The sequence below is a fragment of the Miniopterus schreibersii genome (genome assembly GCF_964146895.1).
Source record: "Miniopterus schreibersii genome assembly, chromosome: 11".
Lineage (NCBI taxonomy): Eukaryota > Metazoa > Chordata > Mammalia > Chiroptera > Miniopteridae > Miniopterus > Miniopterus schreibersii.
The window spans coordinates 67109160-67135861 of record NC_138111.1 but is presented as its reverse complement, the minus strand read 5'-3'; the positions used below and the strand labels follow the sequence as shown (position 1 = coordinate 67135861).

Below are 26702 nucleotides of genomic sequence, written 5' to 3'. Positions count from 1 at the left end.
AGGCCCCGGGCCAGCGGGGGCTGGGTGGCAGGGTCCGGCCAGGATGGCATCAGCGCACAGAGGCGGAAAACTGGCAGGAGCGCCGCGTCCCGGGCGAGAGGCGGCCGAAGCCTGGCCGCTCCTTCCCGCCCTTCTCCCGCGCACGTCCAGTCCGGTCTGAACGCCGCGGGAGTCAGAGCCGGACCTGGGCCCGCGCCCGCCGGGGCCTCTCACCCCGCAGGGCCCAGCGACCGGCTGCCTCGCGCCCGGGTCCCGCCTCCGCGCGGCCCACGGACCCCGCACAGCCCGCGACCGGACGCTGCTGGCTCCCAACGCGCTCGGACTAGGCGGCGCCGGCTTTGAGGCGCCCAGAGCCTGCGGCTGCGTCGCGGCCGCCACGGGCTGCCATTGGCCGGCTCGCGTCACGTGCTGGCGCGCGCGGCAGCGATTGGTGCGGAAGGAGAGGCGGAGGCGGGGCTCCTCAACTGTGAGGCCCGGGAGGTGGGGAGTAGTCGGCGCTGCTGGGGTGCTGGGCGGGTAGGTGAGGCCGGGAGGGGTGGCGGCGCTGCGGCTCCTGCCCCTGGGCTCCAGGCGCCACCAGGGGGAGTCCTGGCGGCGGGGCCAGGGCGGCGGGGCGGGAAGTCGGCGCCGACCTCTGTGAGGCAGCAGCACCAGCGGCTCCCGGCGTCCCGACCTCCGGCTGCTGCGGTGAGCCTGGGCCCCTGCATTGCGGGGAGGGGTCTCGGCCGCAGGTTCGGGGCTGTGGGTCCGCGCGGTGGGCACCGACCTGGTCTCGAGAAGCTGAATGTCGGACTCTCACGTGGAAGCTCCCGGCTTTCTAGTGGTGGCCGCTAGTTGAAAGTACCTCGCTGAACGCCTGGGAAGCCAGGGGAGACCTTTGTGACAGTTGTAGACCCGGTTCTGCCCGCGTTTGTGGTGCCGCCTGACCTGTCGCCTCCCAGGAGGCTCCCTGCTCACGGTCTTGGGGGCAAATAGGACTTGGTGCAGGGCCCGGTGCCCTCCCAGAGGCTGCAGAGCAGAAGCAGATGTGCAGTGTCTCTGTGAGCCTTTGGTGTCCTGGGGCAGGGGATTAGGAGAGAAAATGTCTAGAAAGGCTCCTGGGGGGAGGTGGGGACCATGAGGAAAAGGTGCGAAACTGCTTTGGGGAGAAGCAGGCGGTCCCTAAGGGTTGCATGTGCATTAAGGGATCAAGGCCAACCGGCATTCACACATAGGGACACACAGTTTTACGTGGTCGTCCCAACAGGGGAAGTGTCACCCCACTTCTGTGTGAAAACCCGAGGCTCAGAGGGCTTGGGTGACTTGCTGCAGTCAGAGCAATTGATGGAAGACCTGAGATTGAAACCCACCTGCTTGGGTCCAAACCCACCAGCCCGTCCTGCTGGTTCTCAGCCTCCAGCCCAGGTGCGCCCAGACCTTCTGCACAAGAATTCCACCTTGTGACTTTTAACAGATGCAGATTCCCAGCAGCCCCTTCAGAAATGTGGATTCAGTATCTGGAACCGGGCCTGGGCATCTACATTTTCACCGTTTTCCCAGGTGATTTCACTTTGGTGATCCAGGGAGCATTTTGAGAACAACTCCTATAGTCCAATTTCCCACTCAGTTCTCATGGGGTTGTACCCAAGGGACTCAAAATTTCCCTTCCTGAGCAGAGAATCCAACTCCTCTTCCAGGCAGGCGGCTGACCAAGCTTCGGGAGGAAATCCTGTGTTGAGAGAAGCCAAGGCTGATGAGGAGAGAGCACCTTGCACTGCAGAACAGCTGTTTGAGAAAGTGCTGACAGTTGCTTTGCCCTTTTCTTTTGTAGAGCTTCCTTCAATGCTATCCTGACCTTCCTAAAAAATCAGGTCAAGGCATTTATTTTATATATATCTTTTTTAAAAGTATATGTCTTTATTGATTTCAGAGAGAGAAAGGGAGAGTAGGAGAGAGAGAGAAACATCAAAGATGAGAGGGTCATTGATCCGCTGCCCCCTGCAGTGCTCCTGCTGGGGATCCAGCCCACAACCCCCGGATGTCCCTAACTAGGAATTGAACTGCAGGCTCCTAGATCATAGGTCAGTGCTCAACTACTGAGCTATGCTGGCCAGGTAAGGTATTTCTTTTAAAGTTAATATTAAACTTTAAAGCACCATGAAAAAGTTTAAAAACCACAGTTCATCCATAAATATCACCAGCCTAATAGAATTATTTTCACGTTCTGATGTTTTGTCCTATGCATTAACGATCTTCCAGTTGTTAATCACGTAGATTGTTCAGGTTCACAAAGTTTAGGAAATTCTTCCAAGAGATGGGCTTGAACTTTAAATTCCAGTTGGAAACCTGAAAATTATCCTGAAGATAAATCTTAAATCACAGTTCTGTTAAAGGCATATCTTCCTTTTTCCAAACTAAAAATGCCTCAAAGTCTGAAGATCTTTAGTTCTAAAATAAGTAGTATAATGGAATTGAAAATGTATACATTGAAATGTTTCTTTTCTAGTGACTTTATCTGTTCTTTCCCATATCACTTCAACCTCACCAAAGGATGCATTTAATTTAATTACTTAAATTACTTATATATTTCCTGTTGTAAAAATTATATAAATTGAATAATCTAAACATTTCTTTGCAAATAGTAACTGTATCACTTAATGCACTTAGTGTGTGTTACTACAAGAAGTTATATATATATATATATATATATATATATATATATATATATATATATATATATATAATATGTCTTTATTGATTTCAGAGAGAGGAAGGGAGAGGGAGAGAGAGAGATAGAAACATCAGTGATGAGAAAGTCATCGTTGATTGGCTGCCTCCTGCATACCCCGACTGGGGATCGAGCCTGCAATCTGGGCATGTGCCCTGACCAGGAATCAAACTGTAATCTCTTGAATACTAGGTTGATGCTCAATCACTAAGCCATGCCCAGCTGTACTATATATATATATATTTTTTTCTGGTTCTGTAGAGAAAACATGGAGTAGAAGAGATAAAGTGGGCTTTGGTTTAAGAAAGAGATGTTCTAATTCCAATTCCAACACTTTCTTGACCTTGGGCCAATGACTTCCCCTCTGATTCTCACTTCACTCATATTTATGGTGCCTCCAAGGTTTTATCTAAGAAAGCATGTATAAAACCCTAGTAGAGTAATAAGCACAATTATTTTTCTATGGTTAGTTCTTTCTCCTTCACTCTCTTTAGAACAATTTTGTAAGTTCCAACCCTGCTGTGATATTTGAGGTCATTTTCATTTCTGAAAAGCTGCAGCTTTTTTCAGGATCTACTATGTGTGAAGCATTTTTTAAAAAGCCATAAAAATTACGATCCAGCTTTTAAAAATATTTTTGAGAAATCTAAGGGTATACTGTCTAGCTTTTTACCATATTTTGCTATGACCGAAATCATCCATTTGTTAATTCAGTAAATACTTACGAACACTTGTTAGTACCAGGTACTAGGTTAGATGTAGAGGATATACCAGTGAAGAAGATGGGGTCCCTGATCTTACAGAAATTATGTAGGGAAAAGACAATAAGCAAATAAAACAGGTCATTACTGATTGTGGTAGATGCCTGAGCAGTGAAACTATAAAGTCTCTGAATGTTAACATGGTGAGGAAATGTGTTCCTCACTGTCATTTATAACAAAATATTGGTTAGACAAGTCTCTTAAATTCATGTCTCAAGATAGTGCAGGTAGGTTGTGTGTCAGGAAATGGGGGAACTTAAGGAAAATAAATTAACGCAATTAAAGATTTCCCAGGTCTGAAATATTGTTTACAGTTGATCCAAGAGATGTAGTTTCTGTTTGTTCCATAAAAATGTCAGTGCTTTGATAGTCCTTTGGCTTAACTTCTAGGAAGTTCTAATCTTATTTTTCTTGGAAAATACTGCCTTTAATAGCAATTAGCATGGGCACCTAATTTTGCAAGTGACTAGTTGTAATGATGAAGAATCAAAACTCCCTAACTGCGCAGCTGGGCGTGGCTCAGCAGTTGAGCATCGACCTAGGATCCAGTGATCGGGGTTTGATTCCCAGTCAGGGCACATGCCTAGGTTGCGGGCTCTATCCCCAGTTAGGGGCGTGCAGGGGGCAGCCGATCAGTGACTCATCATTGATGTTTCTATCTCTCTTTCCCTCTCCTTTCCCCTCTCTGAAATCAATAAAGATATATTTTTTTAAAAAACTCCCTAACTACTTATACTTGCACAAAAAAATAACTTAAAATATGAATAGGGATTCTGCCATAGCATTTCCTCAGTTTATTAATTTTGTTTTCCAGCTATCTAGGTACACATTTGGACATTACTTTTTTGTCATGGTTTAAAAATCTAACATTTGCCCTGTTTGGTGGTAAACCTTATGATTTTAATCCACAACCGTTTGAGTGACAGTTTCTACCACAAGGTGATCACCTAGCCTCATTCTGGCTGCTATGAAAAACACGTCCTCTCTGTTCTTTCTGTGTGGGCATGAATGTGTATTATCTCTGGATCAGACTTTTTGTCTGGATGCTGCAGTGTTTGTAGCACAAGAAGCTGGCAGTGCAGGTGGGGAATAGCTAGGAGAAGGCCCAGATAGTTTGCTTGAGGGAGAAAGGCCTGCCCTTTTCGTCTCTTACTCATATCTATTCACTGTAGTCCAAGCAGCACCTCTTCTTCTCCAGCACATTTAATCTAGTAATTGTGGCATCCTGCCCTTCAAAGGAAAATCTCCTGGCTATGTGTATATACACATATATGTATACGTATACGTATATGTATTTGGACTTTATTTCATCAAAACATTTTGAGCACTTACTCTGTGCCAGGCATTGTAATGGATTAAATGGATCTACTTTAATAGATTAAATGGCGAATTTTTGTAGGTATGTGATCTTAGCTACTCATGGAAACATTTTTTCATTTAGAACCATGCCTTTGCAAAGTCATCTTTGATAAGTTTTTGCTTATAAATATTAATTCAACTCTAGGTACAAAAGGTTCTAGAGAATGACATTTTCTTCATTTTTAAAAATCTGTTTTAGAGGAATTAAATTACCCAGTAGTTTAATTAGTATTGTGACTGTGTTTTATTTTATTCTATTCCCAATACTGTTTCCCAAGAAGTTTGTATGTAATTTATATGATCTTTTAAAAATAACATTTTTTCTTATAAATGTGATATGTATTCAGTGTCAAATATTGCAAATCAGAAAATAAGAACATACACCCTGTTAATATTTTGATATATATTCTCTGAATCTTTTGTCTATATACATACTTCATTTATATTTTTATAAAAATGAGATCATACTCTGCTTTTCAGTAACATGATTCCCGTTCTTTTAAAGCAATTGTTTTATCACTAGAATAGGAACCAAATAATCCATTTATTAAAAATTGCTCTGCAGGATAAATTCAGAAACCCAAACCACCCACCCAGGAAGAAAACCCACTTCTTTCCTTCCTGAGTTCTGATCCACTTTATCCCCCACCGGCTATCCTCCCACCTCTACCCACAGGAGTATTTTCTTGGGAGAGCCTCTGAAGGAAGCTTTATCTAGTCAGCTACACATAGTTAACATTTTAAGTTATCTTCTTTTCAAACCTTTTCAGCCAATTTTTGGGCATTTTTATTTTTTATTTTTTTGCTCAAGGTAAAGCATTGAGAGTGGAGTTTGGAGGATTTGGAGCAATATGGGAAAATAAATATGATGGGATTCTTTCTCAGAATTGTAGGTAAGGGGGAGGTACCTGAATAAAAATGTGTTTAGAGTTGAGTAATATATATTCAAGTTTAAAACTTTTCCTTTCCAAGGAAAATGGCCCCACTTTTAAACTCCATTTTGCCTTTTGTATATTACCTCAAACTTTCCAGCAATTTTATTATACCTACTGCTAATGTGAAAACATATTTGACTATTAAATTATTCCCATTTTCAAATATACAATATTTTTGTCCTCACTCTTAATGCCTCATAGTCTGTGAAAAATTATATATAAATGACTCAGGCCACAGATTAAGTTTATATTAGATATTTAAAACAATGGTGGGAATATATTTTAAAATGTAGCATTAAATACCTAAGAATGTATGTAATAGTAACCTGTGCAACTACAGAATTTTTTGAAATATCATTTTTATTCCTTTTAAAGTCAAGCATTGAGTGTAGGAATTTGGAAAATATCAATAAGCCAAAAAAAACCAAACCCCAAAATACACAAACCCCAGAATACAATCCCACCACTATTAATATTTCATTAGTTTACTAATCTAACTTGCCTTTCTCTTAATCTATAGTGGGTTCTATTTATAATGGTCATATAAAGTGCCAGCGCTCTTATTCTGGCTTTGGCCCTGTTCATTTCAGTTGAAATTTTGAACCTGTTCCATGCATGGATGGGCTTATTCCTATTTTAAAGTCAAAGTCTTATTCACCCTGTTTATAAACCACAGTAGATTCTGACTTCCCTTGCATCTCTACAGACATCTGGCCTGTCATGGGTATTTAGGGAAAGGTATGAGTAAACTAGTTTTTTAAGTTTATTTTAGTCACCTGAGTAAAACAAAATAAGAATAATATTTTAAAAATGGAATATACAGAAACTTTATAAAGGAATAAAAGTCAACCATACTCATTAGCATTTTGGTCAATCACCTTCAAGCCCATGAAAGAGATATTTTTCTGCCTATTTATTTTTTACATAATATGTGCACAATTCTTGTATTTGACTTTCTTTAAGAGAAGTATTTTGCCATTTTAAGTCAATTTTTAATATTTTAATATATTGCTGAAGTAATATACTGCAGCTAATGCCAGTGTCTGTCTTTCCCAGCTCCTCCACCTGAGTTCTGCAGGCTAGGTTCTTCCTAGATGCTGACCATCCTGACCTGGACACTTTATAATATTCACTGTTATCATTGCTCTCATTTCTTTTTTTATAAACCTCACCCCAGGAGTAAGGATATTTTTTCCATTGATTATAGAGAGTGGGAGGGAAGGGGATAGAGGGGGGAGGAGAAAGAGAAACAATATGACAGAGACACATCGATTGGTTGCCTCCCACAAACTCCCTGAGTAGGGGCAGGGATCGGATCTGCAATCCAGTATGTGCCCTTGACCAGGAACTGATCCCTCAACCCTCTGAGCCATGCTGGCCAGGGCTTTGCTGTCATTTCTTGAACCTGTGTTGTTTCTCTGTACTTTATATTGGCAGCTTACCCGAACGGGTTTGCCTTCACCATGTCCTAGAGCACTATTATTGGACCGCTGTCCCTTTCTCCTCATAGCTGAATTCATTTTCTCAGCCCCAGTGCTGACTCATCTCCACATTTCTATTCTGTTAGCCTGTTTTGCAAAGGTTTGCTCGCATCTAACTTAGCCTGCCTAATTTTATCAGTAAAAGGCTTTATGCAATTAGCTGACTCTAGTTCAGTGTTTTCTTTCCTTTGAGCAAAAGCTCATTGAAAACAGAGATGAAAAGCAGGACCACAGGGGAGATTTTCTTCTCTCCTTGATTAGTTGTGTGTGTTTCGTGGTGCACATGGGAAAAGTATTCTCATTTAGATCATTTTCTTCTCTTCTATCTGATGCAAATGATTAGATATTTCAAACAGGGAATTGTGGGTTTTTAAAGTGTGAACACCCTTAATGGTCTAAACTGCTATAAACAGATCCTAGGATAATTATGCTTTTAGCTTGTACGCTCCAGGGTCTTGTTATGTAATTGATTATTACTTGGATCAGTGGTAGACCTTCTTGATAGACAAATCAAACTTTAAAATTCTTCAGATTCATGAAGATGGAAATAAAATTGATATATTTTCTTTATATTAAATTTTAGACTTTTAAGTGTTATACTTTTTTAAAAACTAACATAGTATGGAAGTAAATATCATTGTCACATAATGGAGTTTATTGGTTTCAGCAGAATGAGTCTAGTTTTACTGGGCCTTCAGGGAAACGATCTTAACATATATTAATCACTAATTTTGTGCCAATGAGCCCAAATCAGCCTGTTACTCCATCTACCCTTCATTCCTAAGCCTGTCCCTCAGGGCATGCTGAACACCTCTGACTCTTTTCCACACAACTGTCCTTTAGGTATTTGGATTCATTGCCCCCTTGGTGTATGCTTTCATTCTTTCTACCAGACAGTGGCCTTTTATTATTTATTTATTTATTTATTTATTTATTTATTTATTTATTTTTTTTTTATTTAATCCTCCCGGAGGGTATTTTTTCCGTTGATTTTTTTTAGAGAGAGTGGAAGGAAGGGAGGGGGAGAGAGAGAGGCTGAAAGGGGGAGCGAGACGGAGGGAGGGAAAGAGCAACATCGATGTGAGAGAGACATATCGATTGGTTGCCTCCCACGTGCACCCGACGAGGGCAGGGGATCAAACCTGCAACCCAGGTATGTGCCCTTTGCCAGGAATTGAACCTGTAACCCTTCAGTGGGTGGGCCAGTGCTCTAACCACTGAGCCACACCAGCCAGGGCCAGACAGTTACCTTTTAAAGGTCAGGGACTATTTGATTTGTCCTTGTATTCCCCCATACCTCTCATAGTTCTCGGTACCTAGTAGGGGCTCAAGTATTTATCTACTGAATGGGACTGTTGTTCATGTGAGTCTCTAACTCTCCTGGCCTCTTCCCCTGTAAACATACTCCAGTGTGTCTGTCCCTTTGAAGCTATGTTCCTGATACATTCTGTCTTCCTACTTTGGAAAAAATATACCTGCACAAGAACACAATTTTATGTCATTTAAAGGTGGTAAAATATCAAAACTTACCTAATTTTGTTATCATTGAACATGCCCAAGTTTTCTGTTACCAGATATTTATAACTGGAAACTGCATTACTTATTTTGTTGCTCAGAATGTTCCATCTTTTGCCCTTAGGGGCTCTTTCAGTGACCTGTAGCCCTTTGATATGTTCCTAGCAGTTTGTGTTTTGAGTACCTCCCTGCTTTCTGGCACTATAGGGTGGATGTTGTAGTTTCATCTTATATATTCTGTTCCAGCCCTAAAATCAGCCACTTCAGCAATCCTTTTATTTGAAAATGGTATTAGAAACCAGGATTTGCTCTGATGTGTGCTCATTGTTACTGAGTGTCATTGATTTTAGGCCCTATCAATGACCGGAGCTAGGAAATAAATATATGTATATTAACCTGTGTGTACATACATATCTGTATTATTTCTACTTTTACTTATCAGTTTCTGTATTAAGCTAAACAGGAATTCCCACTGATAGCTGAGACACTAATACAGAGCTACCATGGTTCATTCTAGCCTTTCCCCCTTACATATCTGTGATCTCCCCCATTCCAACAGTGAGAAACCATTCACCATATTTTTACTTATTTTTTCAGTGCCAGTGTATACGTGTAGCAGTATCAGAACTTCTAGCCAGTACTTCTATGAGAGGCAGCATTACCATCCACAGTCCTCACATACAGTTCCTTTTTGTCTTAGTTTCCAGTCATGTCCAAAGTTACTTAGGTCCCTTCCTCCCCATCTCCTTCAGTGAGGTTATGTCATACACTTATAATACAATTAAATTCTTTTTTCATAGTCTCCATTCCATTGTGGGATTCCTCCACCCACCTAGTTGATGTTTTTAAATTTTAAAATATTACATTAAGACTTCTTCTTTGTGCTATAAAGTTCCATGGGATTTGAAAAATGAATAACATCATGTATCCATCACTGTAGTGCTAGACAAAATAGTTTTATGGCCCTAAAAATTGTCTTACATGTTAAAAACATAACTGGTTTATATCCCATGAGAAATATATGCTATATATATATTTTTTTTTCCATTGCTTTTCAGAGAGCAGAGACAGAGACAGAGGAAAACATTAATGTGAGACACATCGACTGGTTGCTTCCTGCATGAGCCCTGACCTGGGCCAGGAATCAAGCCTGTAACCGAGGTACATGCCCTTGGCTGGAATCAAACCCGGGTATGCTATAATTTTTTCAGGAATTTCTTACTCAGAAGTATTCAAATCAATACCAATTTCTTTTCTACAAGAAAAATAAAACTACAGCAACCACACTTTTACAAACACTGGTGACCTTTTCATTCTTTCTTAAATTAAAATACAATAGATGGATATCTAATATCTATAATTTACCAATATATAAACAGAAAAAGGAGTAATAGCCTACTTGGGAATGCCAAATCATTTTCTCTCTTTCCAGAAATATGTCCTTCCTGTTAGTCTTTGCTCTTGCTTTTGCTTTCACCCCCACCCCTCATTCTCTCCCTTTCTCATTTTGCACATTTTTAAAAATTGGGTTTTTTTTGTTTGTTTTTTACTGTTCAGGCTTAAAATGTCTTTGTATATGCTGGATACATATATTTTATCAGGTATGTGATTTGCAGATATTTTCTCCCAGTCTGTGTTTTCATTCTCTTAACAGTGTTTCACAGAAAAAAGTTTTTAATTAAGTCCAGCTTAAAATTTTTTCTTTCATGAATTTTGCTTTTGTTATTGTACTTTAAAACTCACCACCAAACCCAAAGTCATTCAGATTTTCCCTTATGTTTTCTTTTAGAAATTTTATAGTTTCTGCATTTTACATTTAGGTTTATGATCCATTTTGAATTGATTTTTGTGTTAAGTGTGCGTGGTTGCTTATGGACTTTGAAAGTGTAGTTTCATTTGTTGAAAAGACTGTACTCTTTCCGTTGAATTGTCTTTGTACCTATGTCAAAAATTGGCTGTATTTTTGTGGGTCTCTTCCCAAGCTATCTGTTCCATGATTGATGAGTGTATTTTTTCCCCCTCTGTGTTCATTATTGTAGCTTTATAGTAAGTGTTGAAATCAGGTAATATGAGTCCTCCAACTTTGTCTTTTTCAAAATTGAAGTGGCTATTCTAGTACCTTTGCCTTTTCATATAAATTTTAGAATAATGCTTATGTAGGTCTACAAAAACCTGGCAGGGATTTCTATAGGAATTGCAGTAAGCCTTTAGCTCAGTTTTGGGAGAATTGACATCTTTAGTAGGTTGACTCTTCCAATGCAGCAACACATATCTCTCCATTTAAATTTAGATTTTATTTTTTTATTAATTTTTTTTTTAATTTTTAAATTTTATTTTTGTTTAAAATATTACAGATGTCCCTTTTTCTCCCCAATGACCCATTCTACCCCGTCCCTTCCCCCTCCCCAGTCCCTCTCCCCACCATTGTTCGTGTCCTTGGGTTGTGCATATCTGCATATAAATTCTTTGGTTACTCTTTCCACCTCCACCCACCCGCCCTCCTCCATCCCTCTGACATTCGTCAGTCTGATCTATGCTTCCATGTCATTGAATCTATTTTGTTCATTAGTTTATTAAGTTCTTTAGATTCCATGTATAAGCGAGCTCATGTGTTGTTTGTCTTTCTCTGCCTGCCTTATTTCACTTAGCATAATTTTCTCCAGGTCCATCCATACTGTCCCAAAGGGTACGAGATTCTTCTTCTTTACAGCTGCGTAGTATTCCATGGTGTATATGTCCCACAGCTTTTTTATATACTCGTCTACTGATGGGCACTTGGGCTGTTTTTAATGTTGGCATTATTGCAGGTGTCCACCTTCTTCCCCCCTTTTGCCTATTTCCACCCATCCCCACATCCCCCTCCCTTGGCCTTCACCAAACTGTTGTCCATGTCCATGGAATCTGCATATATGTTCTTTAGCTAATCATTTCACCTTCTTTATCAGTCACCCCACCCTCTCCCCTCAGGCACCAGCTGGTCTGTTCCACGTATCCATGCTTCTGGTCTGTTTTGTTCGTCAGTTTATTTTTTTCTTTAGGTTCCACATATTAGTGAGAATTTAATACGTTTTTTGTCTTTCTCTAATTGGCTTGTTTCACTTAGCATAATACTCTCCAGGTACATTGATGCTGTCTCAAAGAAGTTCCTCCTTTTTTATAGCCACATAGTATTCCATTTGTGTAAATGTACCACAGTTTTTTTTATCCACTCATCTGCTGATAGGCACTTGGGTTCTTTCCAAATCTTGGCTATTGTAAATAATGCTGCTATAAACATAGGGGTGCAAATATTCTTTCTGGTTGGTGTTTCAGGATTCTTAGGATATATTCCCAAAATGGGATTACAGGGTCAAAAGGCAGTTTCATTTTAAATTTTTTAAGGAAACTCCATTTGATTTTTTTTCATCAGTGATTTCTAGTGTTCTATAAACAGATCCTGTAAATATTTTGTTAGGTTTATACTTCATTTTAGCGGATGCTATTATAAACGTATTATTTTTAAATTCAAATTCCAAGTATCTTTGCTTGGAAATTAATATAGGAAAGCAGTTGAGTTTTGTAAATTGACTATGTACCTTTCAACACTGCTTAAGTCATTTATGTACAAGAGTTATTTGGTCAATTCTTTGGGGTTTTCTGAATAAACAATTATGTTATCTGTGAGTAAAGACAGTTTTATTTCTTCTTTTCCAATTTGTGTACCTTTCATTTATTTTCCTTGTCCGATTACACTAGCCAGCACTTTTAGTATGAAGTTGATTTAAAGTGGTGAGAGAGGACATCCTTGCCTCATTTCTGATCTTAGGGAAAAACTTAACATCTCACTCTTGAGAATGATAGTACCTGTGATTTTTTAAAATAGTCCTTATTAGGTTGAGGAAGTTCCTTTCTATTCTTAGTATTTTGAGAGTTTTTATCATGAATGGATGTTGAACTTTGTTTCTGCTGCATATATTAATGTCATCAAATGACTTTTTTTTGTTCAATTTGTTCATATGATGAATTACATTAATTGATTTACAAAAGTTGAGTCAGCCTTGCATTGTTGGAATGAACCCCACACAATCATGATGTATTACTCTTTTTCTATGTTGCTGGAGTCAGTTTGCTAATGTTTACATCTAAATTCATGAAAGATACTGGTTTATAGTTTTCTTTTTTGTAATCGTATTTATCTAGTTTCGGAATAGGTAAATGCTGGCCTTATAAAATGAGTTGGGAGGTGATCTCTCTTCTTCTATTTTCTAGAAGGGTTTGTAAAAGTGGTATTATTTCTTCCTTAAGTGTTTGGTAAAATTCACAAGTGAAACCATCTGAGCCTAGTGTTTTCTTTTTTGGGAAGATTTTCTACTAATTTAATTTCTTTTTTTAGATATAGGTCTATTTTATATTATCTATATCTCCTTGAATGAGTTTTGGTAGTTTGTACCCTTTAAGGATTGGTCCATTTAGTCTAAATTATCTAATTTATGGGCACAGACCTGTTTGTAGTATTCCCTTACTATCTTTTTGATATCTGTTGGATTAGTAATAATGATATTAGTAATTTGTGTCTTTTTTTTTTGGTTAGTTTGGCTAGAGATTTATCATTTCTTTCCTTCTACTTACTTTAGGTTTAATTTGTTTTCTTTATCTAGTTTCTTAAGCTGGTTATTGATTTTAGATATTTCTTTTGTTCTAAAATATGCATTTAATACTATAAAATTTTCTCTAAGCACTATTTTAGCTGCATCTCATAAATTTTGATGTTGTATTTTTAAAATATTTTTAATTGTAGTATAATACTATATAACATAAAATTTACCATCTTTATTATTTTTAAGTGTACTATCCAGTGGTTTTAAGTACATTAACATTGTTATGCAAGACAATGTATTTTCATTTTTATTTAGTTCCAAATGTTTAAGTTTCTCTTGAGACTTCTTAACCCATTTGTCATTTAGAAGTATATTGTTTAATTTCCAAACATTTTGAATTGTCCAGCCATCTTTCTATTACTGATTTCTAGTTTTATTCTTGTATGCTCTAAGAACATACTTTGTATGGTTTCTATTTGTTCTTTTACATTTGTTAAGATGTGTTTTATGTACCAGAATATGGTCTATTTTGGTGAATGGTCCATGTGTACTTCTGTTGTTAGATGGAGTGTTCTGTATATTTTGATTAGAACAAATTGATTGAAGTGCTGTTCAGGTCATCTGAATTCTTAACTGATTTTCTGCCTACTTAATCTGTCTGTTATTTAGAAGATGCTGAAGCCTCCAACTGTTTCTCCTTTCAGTTCTATTAGTTTTTGCCTCATATTTATAAAGTTTATATTTTTAGTTCTTGCATTTTGCTGTATGATTGATTTTGAGTTAATTTTTGTATGTGGTGTGAGAGATCATTTAAGGTTCATGGTTTTTGCATATGGACATTCAGTTGTTCTACAACACTTTGTTGAAAAGAGCGTACTTTTTCTACTTCGTTGCTTTTGCATTTCTGTCAAAAATCAATTGTCCAGTAGGTGCAGGTATACTTTTGGACATTGTTTTTTGTTCCATTGCTCCATTTATCTGGCTTTAAGCTACTACCTTACTGATTTTATACTGTTGCTTGAAATCAGGTAGTGTTAAGACTGATAATGTTTTCTTTTCAAAGTTGCTTTGGCTACTGTAGATCTTCAGCATTTCCATAAAACTATTATAATTGGCTTGTCATTTTCTACAAAAAGCCTCATGGGATTTTGGTTGAGATTGTGATGGATCTGTAGGTCATTATGGGGAGAATTGATAACTAGTCTTCTGAACTATGAACACAGTAGATATTGCCATTTTTTTTAGGTCCTCTTTAATTTTTCTCATTAGTGTTTTATCGTTTTCAGTATACAACCTTTCCATAACTTTTGTCAAATGTATCTCTAAATATTTCATACTTTTTGATGCTATTTAAATGTTTTTAAATTTTAGTTTCATTGTTTCCCTTGTTATATAACATATGATTATTTTTGTATATTGATCATGTATATCACAACATTGCTAAATTGGCTTGTTATTTCTAGTAGATTTTTTGTGTGGATTGCATTGGATGCGCTGTATAGATGAAAACATAATTTAAACTCTTCCTTTCCAATCTGGAAGCCTTTTACTTCTTTTTCTTGCATTACTGCTCTGGCTAAACCTTCATACTATGTTGAATAAAAATGGTGAGAGTGGCCCAGCCAGCGTGGCTCAGCTGTTAGGATCCAGGAGATCGAGGTTCGATTCCCAGTCAGGGCACATGCCTGGGTTGCGGGCTCAATCCCCAGTCGGGGGCGTGCAGGAGGCAGCCAATCAATGACTCTTTGTCATCATTGATGTTTCTATCTCTCTCCCCCTCTCCCTTCCTCTCTCTGAAATCAATAAAGACGTATTTTTTAAAAAAATGGTGAGAGTAGACAGGTTTGTCTTGGAGGGAAATACATTGAATTAAATGAAATTATAATATCACAAATTTGTGGGCCACACCTAAAGCAGTGCTGAGAGAGGGTGCAAGGCTCATTCAATATTTGAAAATCAGTGTTATTCACCATATTAATGGGTTAAAGAAACAAAAACAATTATGTCAATTGATGCAGAAAAAGTACTTGACACAATTCAACAACAACTCATTCTTTTATACAGAGTGTCCCCCAAAAATGTATATACACTTTGAATGATTATAAAGTCAGTGTTTATTAACATACAGTTCATTTTCAAAATTTAAGAGAATCTACAGACGTGAATAATTTTTATTGTCAATGCCTAGTTTCAAACTGATGACCGTTCTGGTCCAGGCATTGCTGATAACTTGAAGCAACGGAATCGCAAACATCAAGAATCATAGCAGAGATGATTCTTGGAAACAGCCCAAGTGCCCACCAGTAGATGAGTGGATAAAAAACAGGTGGTACACTTACACAGTGGAATACTATGCAGCTTTAAAAAAGAAAGATCTCTTGCCCGGCCGGGCGTGGCTCAGCGGTTGAGCGTTGACCTAGGATCCAGGCGATTGGGGTTCGATTCCCGGTCAGGATTTAAAAAAGAAAAAGAAAAGAAAGATCTCTTACCCTTTGAGACAGCATGGAAGGATCTGGAGAGTATTATGCTAAGTGAAATAAGCCAGTCAGAGAAAGGCAAGTATCACATGATATCACTTATATGTAGAATCTAATGAACAAAATAAACTGATGAACAAAATAGATCCAGAGACATGAAAGCATGGAATAGACTGATGAATCTCAGAAGAAAGACCAGAGGAAAGCGGGGCAAGAGATTAACCAAAGAATTTATAAGCATATATGCATAACCCATGAACACACAATAGTTTGTTGAAGGCCTGGGAGGTCAGGTGCAGGGTGAAGGGGGTCAGTGAGGAATAAGGGGGACATCTGTAATACTTTCAGCAATAAAGATGAATTTTTTACAAAAGGAATCATTTCATTTGGTATTTGTGTGCCCTCAGCTTGTTGAACTGTTGCCAGTTTTGTACCATAAACTTTATCTTTTATGTAAACCCATAAAAAATGTCTAGTGGCACTTTAGGATAATTTGTTGTTGTTGTTCAAAGCTTAGTCTGGCTTCATCCATTATTTCAAATCAGTTTAACATGAAAAATGAGTGAAAATTGAGTTATCAGCTGTTAAAGTATGTATACATTTTTTGGTAGACACCCTATATATATTTTTCTTGATTTTTTAGAGAGTGGGAGAGAGAGAAATACTGATGTGAAAGCAAAACATCGATCAACTGCCTGCTGCACACCCCTGCAAGGGATTGAAGCCCACAACCCATGTATGTGTCCTGACCTGAAAGCAAACTGGCAACCCTGTGGTGCATGGGACTGCACCTAACCAATTGAGCCACATTGGCCAAGGCAACAATAAGTCATTCTTTAAAAAATGCTCTCAGAAAATTAGGAATAGAGGGAAACTGCCTTAACTTGAAAAAGAGCATCTTTTTCTTACAGAACTTATAGAAATAAAATTAAAAATTTAATTTAAACTTATACAATTGTTGTTTTGTATCTTGTAACCTGCCAACTTGCTGAGCTCATTTATTAAGTCTAATAATTTTTCTTAGTTGATTCTTTAGAACTTTCTAAATCCAACATTATGTCATCTGCAAATAGAATAGTTTTACATATTCCTTTCCTATATGGAAGCCTTTTATTTATTTTCCTTGCATTATTGCATTGGCTGGAACCTTCATTACAGTGTTGCATGGAAGTGATGAAAGTACATACATATCCTTGTCTTTTTCCTGATCTTAGGAGAAAGCCCTCCATCTTTCACTGTTACTTGTGATGTGAATTGTGAGTTTTTCGTATTCAAGTCCAGGAAATTCCCTTCTAGTGCTAGTTTGTTTTTCTTTTGAAAGGATGTTAGATTTTGTCAAATGCTTTATCTGTGTCTACTAAGATGATCATGTGGTTTTTGTCTTTTATTCTATTCATATATTACATTAATTGATTTTTTTAAATGTTAAACCAACTTTGCATATTTGAGATGAATTCTACTTTGTCATGGTGTACATACTTTTCTATATGCTGTTGGATTCAGTTGACTAACATTTTTGGAGAATTTTTGCCTTCATATTAATAAGAGATTTTGGTCTGTGGCTTTCTTTTCTTGGGATGTTTTTCTCATTTTACTGTTAGTGTAATACTGTACTCATAGAGTGAATTGTGACATGTTCCCTTCTCTTCTATTTTTTGAAACAGGATTGGTATTAATTCTTCTTTAAATATTTGGTAGAACTCACCAGTGAAACCATCTGGGCCTGGCTTTTTTTTTTCTGTAGGAAGTTTTTGAAATAATAATTTCTTGTTGTAGATTTATTCAGATTTTGTATTTCTTCTTGAATGTGTTCTTGCTAGTGTATCTTTCTAGGAATTTATTTCATCTTTGTTACCTATTCGTTGGCATGCTATGCTTCATAATATTCTCTTATAATCATTTTTATTTCTGTAAGGTTGGTTATTATGATATCTCCTCTTTTAGTCTTAATTTAGTAATTTGAGACTTCTCTTTTTCTTGATTAATTTAGTTAAAAGTTGTCAGTTTTGTTGATCTTTTTAAAGAACCAACTTTTCTTTGATTTTTCTCTATTATTTTTCTATTTCATTTATTTCTTATTTTCTGCTTGCTTTGGGTTAATTTTGCTCTTATTTTTTCAGTTATTAAGGTGAAAGGGTAGGTTGTTGATTAGATTTCTTTGTCCTTTTTTAATATATGCATTTATGGCTATAAATTTCCCTTTAAGCTTTGCGATAGCTGTGTCTCATAAATTTTGATATTTTGTATGTTTGTTTTAATTCACCTTAAAGCTTTTTATATTTTTTATTGTAGTTTCTTTGACCCATTGGTTATTTAAGCATATGTTGAACTTTTATATATTTGTGATTTTCCTACATTTTCTTCTGTTGTTGATTTCTAACTTAATTTCATTGTGGTCATAGACCATACAGTAAGTCCTCATTAATTGTCATCTATAGGTTCCGCTACTTTAAACAAAACGACTTACAACAAAACTAGTTTTACCGTAGGCTAATTGGTGTAAACAAGAATTAAGTTCGGACAGCATCTCATTAACATTACAGTGAAACAGTTGAGCTAACCAACTTTGTTAGAGGATCTGCTCTGCCAGGTTAGGGGAGTTTTCTGCCATTATTTCTTCAAACAGATTTTCTAAACCTTGCTTACTTTCTGAATCTTCTGGCACTCCTATTATGTGAATATTATTACATTTCACGTTGTCCCATACTCCCTTAAACTGTCCTCTTGTTTTTTAATTGTTTTTTGTTTGTTTGTTTTAGGTTCTCTGATTGATTTTTTTCTATCCTGTCTTCTAATATACTAATCCAATCCTCAGCTTCCCCTAATCTGCATTTTCTTCCTTCCAATGTATTTTTTATTTCTCCTATGTCATCCTTAATTTCCTTCATAATTTCCATATCTTTTCTTATGCATCCTTGTGATCAGTATTCTGAAGTCTATATCTGATAGATTTCCTATCTCCATTTCAGTCAGCTTTCTTTTTGGAGACTTATTTTATTCTTTCACTTGGGGTTTGTTTTGTTGTCTTCCTATTTTGGCTGCCAGTTTGGGTTTGTTTCTATGTATTAGGTAGATCTGCTAGGACTTGCAGTCTTTTGGGTGGTCTCTGGTGCAGGCCAATGCCAGATGCTGTTTGTGACTGGCCTTGAGTACCCTGTTTGAAGTTTTCCTCCCTCCACAGCTTGTGGTTCCCTCTGCTGGGGCTGGATGCCTTTGGAAAGAAACAAGATGTGCACCAAGGTCTACTTTTCCAAGCCCTGGGTCCAGAAGCACATCAACCTGAGATATTTTTGATTATGTCTTTCAGTTCCTTTTTGTTTCTTTTCTATATATTTTGAGTTATTTTCTTAGCATTTATCCAGGGATTATAATTAGCATCTTAATTTAAACAATCTAGTTCAGATTAATCCTAGGTTAATTTCAATACTCTACAAAAATTTTCCTCCAATATAACTTCCATTTCTTTACCCGCTTTTATACGGTTATTGTCTTATAATTGAAATTACATTTTTATACATTATAAGCTCTTCAACTCATTTTTGTAGTTATTTCTCTATGCAGGTATCTTTTAAAGCAGGTCAAGAAAAGAGTTATATTTAAATGAATTTTCATAATGCCAGTTTAATTAGGCTTTTGGTGCTCTTTCTTTGTGTGGATTTGAGTTACTGTTTAGTGTTTTTTATTTCAGCATGAAGAAGACCCTTTCATGAATCTTGTAGGGCAGGTGTGCTAGCAGCAAAAGCTGTCAGGTTGTGTGTGTTTTTTAAATATTTGTTTGTTTTTAAATCCAAAGATGTGTTAATTTCTCCTTTATTTTTCAAGGAGAGTAGAGCTGGATATAGAATTCTTGGCTGAGCTTCTGTTTATTGCAACACTTAGAAGATGGTCATCTCATAGTCCTGGCTGGTGTTCTCAGTGGTTAGAGTGTCAGCTGTGCACCAAAGCATCACAGGTTCAATTCCCAGTCTAGTGCATGTACGTGGGTTGGGGGTTCCCTCCCCACCCCCAGTGGAGCACATGAGGGAGGCAATCCATCGATGTGTCTCTCTCACATTGATGTTCTCCTTTCTCTCTCTCTCTCCCCCTCCCTCCTTTCCACTCTGAAAAGCAATGGAAAAAATATCCTCAGGAGAGGATTAACAAAAACAAAAACAAGTGAATATAATCATATCCACAATATTTATATATTTCTGAAAAGGAATATTAGATAATGAACATTTATTGGTTAGGAATACGAGGTATGGTGTCCAAAATGGTATGGTATCTGGTGCTTGACCAAAAAGTGGCTGGTGTGGGGAATCTCTTTTTTCTTGCTGATGTCACCTGCATAGCAATGCCCTGATTTCAGGTGATGTGTTTGGTTTGAAATAGAATTTTGGTAGGAACATTAGTACCCAGGCCCCACCCAGGAATACAAGGTTCTTTCTAGATCTGATGGATGATGTGAAGCTTCTTAATGTATTTCAATTTTGTGAAGATTTGCTCAGGAGCTGTTAAAAGGCTTTGTGGTTTGACAGCTAAACGGAACCCCGGAGATACACCTTCACAATAGTTTGTCTGAATACCTGCTGTTAGGTAAATGCAAACTGCTTACCCAATGCAGTGCTTCTCAGAACATCAACACTACTGGAAACCAATTAGAAATGTAGATTCTCAGCCACACCCAGACCTACTGAGTGGAAATTCTGGAGTGGGGCCCAGTAGTCTGCATTTCTAAGAAAGCCCTCCCAGGGTTCTGTTGAATTAGGAATTGTTGACCTCTTGATGAGCTTAGAAGTATCTGTAGTGGGGACATTGATGTGAGGTTGATTTAAACCGTAGGAATCATCCTGAGCAGTGGTTAGAGCATCAGCCAGCACACCTAAGGGTTGTGGGTTCAATTCTGGGTCAAGGGAACATACCCGGGTTGCAGGTTCGATCCCCAGCCCCGGGGGGGTCATGAGCAGGAGCAACCTGTTGGTGTGTCTCTCTCACATTAATGTTTCTCTCTCCCCCTCCCTCCCTTTCATCTACTCTCTAAAAAAATAAAGTAAAATAAATTTAAACCTATAAGAATAACTAGCCAGGTACGGCTGTTTATGAGAAAAGGCAAGGGAGTATGGAAACTTGTTTGTGAAAATCATCTTCACTCTTGTTAATATTTACCCATGTGTTTTACCATGTATTTCCTGAAGAATCTGAACCAAACAGCATATTTCTTTAAATGATGAAATCTCAAGGATCTTGTTTTAGTGTTGTTTTTCCCTGAAGTGTGACAAGTCTCTTGAGAGTGAGGGCCCTCCCCAAGGTGTATTTAAGGTGTGAGATCACAGAAGCCAGTGAAGTCCATAGTGAACTGCCAGACATGTATATTCAAGGCAGCCCTTAGTACTTTCCCTGGGGGTGTTAGAAAGGCTGGGGGTGGGGTTATGGAAAAAAGAAAAGGTGATTTTTTTGTTTGTTTTGTTTTGTTTTGAAATAGATCTTTATTGATTCAGAGAGAGGAAGGGAGAGGGAGATACAGAAACATCAATGATGAGAGTCATTGATTGGCTGCTTCCTGCATGCCCCCTACTGGGGTTTGAGCCCAAAACCTGGGCATGTGCCCTGACGGGGAATTGAACTGTGATCTCCTGGATCATAGGTTGATGCTCAACCGCTGAGCCATGTGGGCCGGAACAAAAGGTGTTTTTTAAATGGTTTTTAAATGCCTGACTGCCCTAGGGGTGATTTGAGGAGAAAAGGGATTTTATATAGTCCTGTCATTTATTTGAGGTTGCAGATTCAGAGGTGAGGAGATTTCAGTATAAAGTAAATCTGTTTTGTTTTACTATGTAAAGAATCATAAGGAGTGCTTTAATTCTTTAAGGATAAAACTACTCTGATATTAGGAAACTGTGTTTATAGCATTAGAGCCACTGGATAAATCTTCATTCAGTCAGCCCTTCAGGAGGAGGGGATCTGAATAAAATGTGTAACTGATACCAGGCAAGGCATCCTAAAGGAGAAAGAATTTGGACTAAGGGTTGGAGTTATTGTCACCATGCTTATTTGTTGGAAAAGAAAACAGATTCACCCTTCAGGGAATTAGAAGAAACACAGATCTCTCAGGTTGAAGATCAGCAACACGTTGAAGATATAAATGTGATAAGGAAAACTAAGTTAAGGAAGATGCTAAGTGTTGAATTTCCATAGTGGTGCTGTCATCGATGTGCTCTTAGCAATAACCTTGAGTTAGGTAAGGCATAATTACCACTCCTTTACAGATGAAGAAGTGAGTTTCAGAGAGATTAAATGATAATGGTGGTGGTGGCAGTTGCCTTTTATTTAATGTTTATTTTTATTCATATATTCATTCCACAGATCTTTATTGAGCACCTACTATGTGCCAGGCCCTGTTGTAGGCTGTGGAGACAGAACAGTTGACAAAGCAGACAGAAATCTGTGCCTTCATGGAGTTTACATTCTAGCAGGCGAAGGCAGACAATACACGAAATAAGTAAGTAAATTATATAATGTGTTAGATGGGTTTTCTTCATAAATCCTGAGGAGAAAAGTGAAACAGAAGGGGAGCTGACTTAAATTGCAAATAGGGTAGCTAGAAAGGTTTTGAAGAGAGGGATGATATGACTCAGCTGAAGTTAACAAGATCACTGACTGCTGTGTTGAGAACAAACAATATGGATCAGGCACAGATTAGGTCTGTATACAGGCTCTTAGGTAATCTTTCTACAACCACTGGGCAGATAGTGAGTCTAAGAGATGTTAATAAATGTACCTAAGATCACGCAGCTAGTAAGTGCCTACAGGTGTATTGAAAATGTGTGTGGATTTTATGACCTTATGTTCAGACCAGCTGTATTTGTGTTTCTGTTAGGAGAGAGGAGGCTGAAATATGTAAGGGGCTCTGTTCGTGATATATGTCTTTGGGATAGCACTGAATGAAGATTTGGATGAAAGATCAGCAAATTACCTGCACAAAACAAAACAGATTTGAAAATGTTACTGTGGATATGGAGATCTGAAAATTTTCTTGGAAGCAAAGGAATTATAAATGGTGCCGAATCCAGTGTAGCTAAGTTAAATGCATTTTGTTTAGTGTGACGTCTTTATTGTTGAGAAGCCGTATGAGTAGTGGTTTAGAGCACAAACTCTGGAGCTGAACTGTGTGGATTTTCAAATCCCAGCTCTACTACTTCACAGCTCTGTGACTTCAGGCAAGTTATTTAATTTATCTTTGCCTTAATTTCCTAATCTGTAAAATAGGAATAATATATAAAACTAAACGTGTTCTTACAATGTGACCCAACAGTAATGCTCCTTGGCGATTACCCGAAGGAGTTGAAAAACATGTCAACATAAAAACCTGTACACAGATGTTTATAGCAGTTTTATCTATAATTGCCAAAACTTGGAAACAACAAATGTGTCCTTCAGTAGGTGAATTAATGAATGAACTGTGACATCCTCAGACAGTAGAATATTATTCAGAACTAAAAAGAAATGGGTTGTCGAGCCATGAAAAGACATGGAGGAGTCTTAAATGTGTATTAATAAGTCACAGAAGCCAATCTGAAAAGGCTACATACTGTATGAGTCTATCTCTGTGACATTCTGGAAAAGGCAAAACTATGGAGACAGTAAAAAGATCAGTGGTTGCTGGGTAGGAGGGTGGCCGGAGGGGGATGGCTAAACAGAGCACAGAGGATTTTTAGGTCAGTGAAAATACTCTATCATGCTATAATGGTGGATACATGTCATTATACAATCACTGCAATCCCTAGAATGTCCAGCACCAAGTGTGAACCCTGATGTAAACTATGGGCTTTGGAGAGAATGATGTGTCAGTATAGGCTCATTGATTGTAAGAAATGTACTGTCTAGAGTGCGATGTTGATAGTGGGGGGGCTGTGCGTGTGGGGGTGTGGCGGGAGTTATATGGGGAAATCTCTGTACTTTCCACTCAGTTTTGCTAAGAACCTAAAACTGCTCTGAAAGTAAACTCTGTTTTGTAAAAATGAGAATAATAGTAGTACTCAATAGCGTTGTGATGAGGATTATATGAGTTAAGATTTATAAAACACCTGAAACAGTGCTTGGCATGGAGTAAGCTTATGTGTTTGAGTTATTATTATTGTATTATTTGTGAACATAAAAATATTTACATAGCTTTCATAGGTTCACTCATATACTTGGGCTTCCATCTCTATTTTCCCCCATACGTAAGTTTTTCATCCTCAACTTCTGCTACCATGATGGCTATGTAGAATCTAATCATATTAACAGCATTTCTTTAAGTGTGGGCAGAGGGCCTCCTACATCAGAACGAGTTGGAGTATCTGGTAATACAGGTTGTTACACTTCTCACTAGACTTACCAACTCACATGTTTTGCGGGTAGAGTCAGGAATTTTTATTTTCCACAAGTACCCAAGATGATGTTGATGCAGACTGGAATGCTAGTGATGTGAGAGTCTGGGAAGCATTACACCACACTTCCAACCTCCCAGGCACTTCTTCATGCATTCCCCACAAATTCTCTCCAAAAAGTACACGTGTAGATTTTGTCAGAACACCGTATGTCTGGAAGATGACAGGGAAAGTTAGTGAGTGACCAGAGAACTTGGTTCATCCCAGAACCCAGTCTCTGTGTGAAACATTTTTTATGAAGTAGAATTCTTTATGTTAAACTCTCACTTCATGACTACTCTTCTTAACAGCATACATCCGTTGCCATTCTAAGTTTTAAGTATAAGGTATTAATCAGTGAGCATGTGATTAATTCTAAATAGTCATTTGGGGGTACTTTTTGGGATAAAAGCAAACTGTACAATAGAATGAGCAAAATATGTCATTAGCAACAGGAAATAAAATTGAATAATATATGATTGTGCATTGAAATAACAGGAATACTATCAAACTCTTTTTCTCCTGACTCTACAACCAGGCACATGAAATTAGTTCAGTTGGTAATGGAGTGTTTTCAAAAATCTTGAGATTCAACCATTACTAAGTGCTGGTAGGACTGTTACACAGGTAATGAAGTGAATAGTTGACAAATTCTTACTAAAGTAAGAGGGAAGGGAAGTGAACACAGGCTAAGAATGGAAAGAAAAAGATATTACATACAGATCCTGGTTTGCAAATTAAATTAACAAGCATTTATTGAACACAATGTCTGTATATGCCAGACATTGTGCTAGAGACACACACACACAGTCTCTCTTTATCCTATAGCAGCCTAAGAAAGTAGATATAATCCTTATTTCACAGAAGAGAAGATTGAAGCTCAAAATGGTTCATATAGCTGGCAATGAACAGTCAATATTTAAACACAGAATTTCTAACTACTAACTTAACTGAGTTGTATATAATTGATTAGCATTTATATACAGTTAGACTGTCAATTCGTGTTTTTATGCACAGTGAGCATTCTTGCAGAGTTCCCCTGGATTCAAGTTATTTTATGAGGGCCAAGGGGGATTTCTATTTCCAATCCAGATGAAATAACAGAGTCTAGAATTATCCTCCTGCGTTAAACAACTAGAAAAGCAGACAAAATATATAAAAAGTGGGTTTTGGACATTGCAAAGCAAGAAACTTGGGACTGTGGTCTCAGAGAGAGGAGAAACAAACATGGTGAGTTTAAGATTGCACCAGTTGCCTCCCTTGAAGCAGTTTGTAATACAGGGAGGAGGCCCTAAACAGAGCCTGTTCAGAGATGGGCAGAGAGCCAAGGTGGCTAGGATTTGCAGTTAGGGTATTGGAGAGAAGGGAGCAGCACAAAGAGGTAGCGCTGGAGACATGCAGAGGACCCCAGGCATCTTTCCTGGCCTAAGGGGTTTTGCCTGAGTACTGATGATGTGTGCAGACTACCAGAGACCAAGGAAAGGCACAGGAAGGAGCAGACAGACCAGTTTTCAGGGCTCTCAGAGGGCTGGAAGTAGTTTGTGTTCCCACCAGCCAGACAAGAAAGGCCTCATGATAGCTAGAGCAGCAAGTGGAAGCCTCAGAGGTGCCACCTTAGCAGCCTCCTCAGCCTTAAAGTGAAGGGCAGCTGTGGAGCTGCCATACTGATTTCAAATGACAAGGAAGAGAAGTCAGTAAGGAGACCTGCTGAATGAGTAATTGGGATTCCTAGAGGAAGATAGAAGGATTAAGTGGGCAAAACAGGATGAAAGTCTGGCAGGCGCTTGGGCAAAGAGGAAAGCTGTTGAATTTGTAGAGCAGTGAAACTGAGGCTCCTAGACTTTTAGATGAAGGCCACTGATGAGCAACCATAAGAACGAAGAGGAACCTGCACTGTGTGCTTCCAGGGGCCCGGCAGATACAAGGAGGGCTGATATGTTCTGTTTACCTCTCAGACTTTGACGGCTTTGCAATATTCTGTTTCTCAAGCTAATGCCTATTGTAGCTTAGATCTTTCACAATTGGTAGTTTAACTCTAAGCATATGTGGTAACTCTCGGGAATTAGATCTTGAAAATTTTCCATTCTTCCACTGTTTTTCCTAGATTAGAAGAATTACTTTTTCATTTTGTTTTATAAAAATATAGTATTTAAGTTTTACAAATGTAGATAATTTACAAATAAAGAGAATTTTTACTTTACTTTTTCAAAGTATAGTCACATTAGCATACATCTACAGAATTGATATTCTTTGAAGATGGGCCATCTTTAATTCTGTAGATGATTGTGTTTTAGCAGTAGTGCTGTCAACCTGCAACATGGGATGATATCTAGGAATCCGGAATGGGAGGCATTAAAATGGGACTTACATCGCGCATTGGAGGAAGCCTTTCTCATCGTGGCAGTAGAGCCAGAAAAGTCTAAGAAAACAGACTACACAAACAATGAGAATGCTGGGCAGAACCCACATTAACATAATTAAAGCATGATAAACTGTTAAAAAG

General features: G+C 38.2%; 1 protein-coding gene across 4 annotated transcripts in view; it reads left to right on the top strand.

Annotated features, from left to right (window-relative positions):
- Nucleotides 1–505: 505 nt before the first annotated feature.
- Nucleotides 506–26702, top strand: part of PTPDC1 (protein tyrosine phosphatase domain containing 1) — a 72458-nt gene continuing 46261 nt past the window's right edge. The window contains exons 1-3 of one of the 4 annotated variants that reach the window (XM_081152213.1): nt 506–687; nt 9817–9949; nt 22155–22290. The gene's annotated coding sequence lies outside the window, so the exon portion shown is untranslated. Of the gene's footprint in view, nt 688–1508; nt 1540–9816; nt 9950–22154; nt 22291–26702 lie in introns of those variants that run through there. The other 3 variants (XR_013999913.1, XM_081152214.1, XM_081152215.1) reach the window with 3 other exon arrangements.